The following is a 4,887-nucleotide window of genomic DNA, read 5'->3' on the forward strand; positions in this document are numbered from 1 at the left end:
CTAACTCAAGTGTTCTTGGCAATTTCCAAAACTACAAAATGACAATAGATTAGCTGACAAGTAGAGAATACGTGGTGTCCATACTGAGCATGCGTATGCTTCACCTTCTGCCTTGGGACACCAGGGAGGCTTTAAAAAAAATTTAGTAACAAAACAACATCACAAATCACCCAGTCCCTTCTAAAACACATAATTAGGAATTCAGTGTGGTTTTTTTCCTCCCTGAAAATTGAAATATTGTTATGGTTTTAAACCATGTTTACTGAAATAGTTTCTGCTAAACAAAGTTTTAAAAGGAAGGTTGGGACAAATCTCTTCTGAGCACAACTGAGATGTCAAATCCAACATATGTTCATGTATCCAGGCTCAAAAGATGTTGACAGTGGTATCTTGAAATGTTTCTCCAGTTTCCCCAAAACAGAGCAAACAGTAAGACATGAATGCCACATGTGATGATTGAGACATCAACCTGGAGTCTCAAATCTCTACCTTTTCTAAGGATTTGGGATTCTTTTCAGGAATCAATTTAAAATAACTCATAATTCAACTGAAAGACAATTTAGGGCTTTCAGGTATAGATGCTCTAGTTTCCAGCATTTTATTGCTGCTCTCAGTGTTTTTGAGATGATGGTTTTCCCTTCACAGAACAAGCTTAAAATTAGAAAAATCAAACACCCATTAGAGAAAGTAGATTTACTCTGCTATTAATTGATGTAAAGATGTAAAACTCCCATCACCCAGGCGGGAGCCTAGCACATCGCCTGCAGACATTTTCAGGGGCCAGTGGGCCAGCGGCAGCCCACTTGGCCTAAACAGGAGCTGTCTGCCTTTAAGAGTGGAGGTTTGAATTTTCAGTGGTAGAGACGTGCTGGGAAGGGAGGAAGCCACATCTGCACACACATCTTAGGGAGTATGTGACACTCTCTTCCCACTTTGTTTTATTTTTAAAAAAGTGAACAACCTTGAAAGTTGAACAATCCACCCTATTCTGGCTTCTCTCTGCTCTGCTGGACAGGAGGTAAAGTAGATCGCCTATTTAGTAACCAGAAAATGACTCAGAGGGAAGGGAGACTCTGCGGCTGCTGTGAATTAAATAGGGAGAAGAAGGAGCGTTGAGGACCAACCACAGGATTGTCTCCTTCCAGGGGCTGGAAGCAACCCAGGTGGGGGTGGGGAGGGCCAGCCGTGTAAGAATCTGTTGAAATATGACCCGTGGTTTTAACTTTAAATAAGCATTTCCGTCCTAATAGAAGCCCCATCTAATGTCCCCTGCAGCTCTGATTTTGGAACACGTCACATTCCTCATTAAAGCAATCACTGTTAAAACATAAAGCAACACAGGATTTATTTCTTCATTAAACTGATGATCCGTATATGAAGCCAATTAACATTATGAGTCTGGTGAACATCAAGTGTAAAGAGGTTAGAGAAAATTAAAAGCAGTCACCTTGGTCTTTAGATAAAGAAAGTACACTTTTAGGTTGTAAATTATCAGAGTGTCCAAGCGGGACAGATCGGTGAATTTGGTTAATTGAAAAATACATTTTACCGCACAAGAATTAAGGAAAAATAACCTTTTCGTTTCGAACGCCCTTTTTGGTGGGGGAGGGGGACCGTAGCGAATACATATTAGTCACCTTTGGAGGCCGAGTGTCAGAGACAATCGGAAGAAAAAAGGGGGGTCGCGTCATCAAAGTTTGCAGTAGGCTTTCGTTTCTACGTTACTTCGCTGTTTGTTTATTCGCTGTTTTGCCAACAGAAAGGAGTCGGTCTCGCGGCTCAGGGACAGGGACGTTGGGCGAGGCGAGGCGGAGTGTCCCGAGCTGACTACGCGCGAGGTGGGTGTTTTCCGGAGCCTGGCTAGTTGTCCCTCTAGGGAGACGGCCGGGCTCGCGTCGGGGACGCTGGGAAGGCTAGGGTCAGGCGGCGACCTGCGGCGGGCCGCTTCCCGGCTGAAGCCGCCGGGCAGGAGCAGCGCGTGGGGCTGCGGCGCCGAGAGTTCGGTCCCTTCTCTGAGCACGGAGCGCGCGTCCCAAGTTAACTTCCGCAGGTTTGAATCGGGATAGGATTGGGGTCAGTCCCCCAAAGCCTGGGATCCTGCAGGGGGGTCCCACTGCTGCGTCTCACAGAGCCCCAGAGGGGCCTTCGGGATCGGCATATTTTCCCTCCTCAGCCCTGGACGGTCCGGTGCCGCTGTCCAGGGTTCTGACCTGCCCGGAGGCGCGGGGAGTGAGCTGCCCGCAGACTCAGGATGAGCCTGCCCAGTTCCCGGGACATCTCTGGGCCTTGATGGGAATCTGCTTCGGCGGATATGAGGGATGGAGAACTGAGACTGGGGCTTGGACTCGTTGGCTTTTGGGGCCAATGCAGCGCTGGGCGCCTGGTGCCGCGGGTTCCCGCACGGTTACCCAGGTGCGACTGGAACATCTTGTCCAAGCCCTCCGGGATACCTTCCTCAATTCGCTTGACAGGCACTCGGCTCTTGGAGAGCACAGGGTGCGCAGGCGGGGAGCTGCCGCCTAGGGCAGATGGGAACCCGAGGGGGCTTTTGGCAAACTGGGGAACTCAAGGGTAGCCTCGGGCTCTTTGAAAGGGCTCCAGAGGGCAGGGGTCCTCTGAGCGACACAGGGAGGGACACAGATAGCGCGCCGAGCCTCTTGGCCTGGGTTGACACAAGGTCCGCTCTTGGGGCTCCAGCCCTCTGGATGAAGTGGAAACGGCGCTCTCTGCTGCCCGGCCAGACCCTCCTGCTACCGCACCCACCTACCAGACCTGCAGGCGTGTTCCCCGCGGCCGGCCGACTGGACTGGCAGAGTCGGTGACCCTGGCGGAGCTGGCGCCGCGGACTCTCTCCGCCCTGAACTGAGCCAGAGTTTCCAGCGGTTTCTTCCATGTGGCGCGGCCAACTCCTCACTCCGGGGCTGCCTGAACCCAGGAGGGCAGCTGAAGTGCCCTGGGCCCTAACTTGTCTCCATTGGAGCGGTGCTGCGTCTTCCTCCCACTGGTTTTCAGAGGGTTGTCCACCGGCGGCCCAGGTCCCCGGCACTCTGCCCTTCAGCTCCACAAGCCTCGCCCGCGGCAGGTGTCCACGTGTGGGCCCACCAGGCCTTTTGTTTCCAACATGCTGTGTCTTTAAGATCAAGGCTGGATCCCAGGCGGTGCAGGGACCGGACCCACCGCCTCGCCAGGGCTCCTGAATGCAGCATTAGAATGTTTATAAAATATTCAATTTATGCAGTCTGTCCAAGAAGCCATCGTCCCAAAATAAAATCAGCAGTCTAGACGGAACACAGACACCAGAACTTATCAACAGTTGTCTGACTTGCATCTTCTGATGCATCTTGAGTGGGTCATAATACCAACTTTATTTTCAGTGGTGCATAAATTAATTACACGCATTTAATAACCAAAATATCATTATATTCCCCCTTTAATATCATAAAGGCTTTCCGCCAGGGAAGCACTTAATAGTGCAGGGGGCCGTAACGGGCTATTATCCTGGTGTAATGCTATTACAGAACCAATTATGCGCCATTAGACTTGCTTTTTTTGCAGTTTATGTGATTTGATCCAATCCCGCGCCCCTGACTTGAAAATTTCAGCCCGGTACTTTAGAGTTTAATTTTCACCCAGGCAGAGGGAAGGGCGGTCTCTCTCCGCTGAGTGTCTGCCTCGGATGCATTTTAAAAGTAATTGCGAAGGGTCCCACCGCATATTATTTGCATCGAGAAGCGAACATAAATTCAGGGACCCCTTGCTGAGAACAAAATCAAACTTTCCTTTTGTACGGTCGCTTGGAAAGGGAAGCCGCGTGCAAAGAGTCCCCCCAAAAACCCATCCGGCGGCTACAATTAACAGCGCTTTGTCAATTTGCAGCCCGGGAGTCGCCAGGCCTCTGACAAGGGCGAGTCCAAATCCAAGCTTTTACGGAGAAAGCAGGTTTGAGTCAGATGGGAAGAGGGGTGGGTGTGGGTGGAGTGTTCAGAAAATAATGCCTTTTTGGGGGGTGGTGGTAGTGGTGGTTGTTTCTATCCTCTTTTAAAAGAAGAAAAACATTTCTAATGTTTGCTGAGAAATGATGGATTTTTTTTTTTTTTTTTACACCACGTGGGCCATTTGTAAGGCCCAATAGACCTATCCAAGTTACTCGCTGTAGACAGCGCTGGAAATAATCAGATTAAGGCCAATTATGCGTGAGATTATAAAGGCGAGTGCTGAGCGGCGGCGCGCGCTGTAGACAGACAGCAAGACATCTGGCCACTTCCCGAGTCACTTTCTGGTCCTGCGGGCGCCAGGCGCGCCGAGCCCCGCCCGCTTCCAGCCGAGCCCGGCGTGCGGACCGGAGGCGGTCACGCTCCGGCCTTGCTCGTCCGCAGCCCGCCGAGGTACGCGCGGCTCCCGACCCACTCACCCGGCCCCGCGCGCCCGGCCTTGGGGCTCGGCTGCCTTCCCGGCCCGGGCTGCAGCTCGCGCAGTTGGCCTGGCGCGCTCGCTGGACCCGACTGCGGTGGCCGGGGTGGCCGGGCTTGCGGCGGGGACCCCAGAGAGCCGGGAGCTAGATTGCCCGGGTTTGGTGTTGGGGCCGAGGTGGGGGCATCGCTATCTGGGAGGTGGACCCGAACCGAAGGGCTGTCCCACGGGGACCGGGCTTAAGACGGAGCTGCCGTGTCGCCTTCAGTCCCCACAGGGGGCTTAGGGCATTGGGAGGGTGGTGGCTTCCGGGAGGAGGGCGCCCAGTGCGCGCTAGGGCCAGTCCGGGGCGCGGGCAGAGGGAGACTTAGACTCTATCGCTGTTTGCTTTGCAGCCAGGCCGGAGATACGCGCTCCTTGTCTGTCCAGCGGTCACCCTCCCCAGGCCCCGCCGTCCAGCTGATCCGGCCGTCGGCG

This window comes from Leptonychotes weddellii, chromosome 6, assembly GCF_054177405.1.
Source record: "Leptonychotes weddellii isolate Sample4059 chromosome 6, ASM5417740v2, whole genome shotgun sequence".
NCBI lineage: Eukaryota > Metazoa > Chordata > Mammalia > Carnivora > Phocidae > Leptonychotes > Leptonychotes weddellii.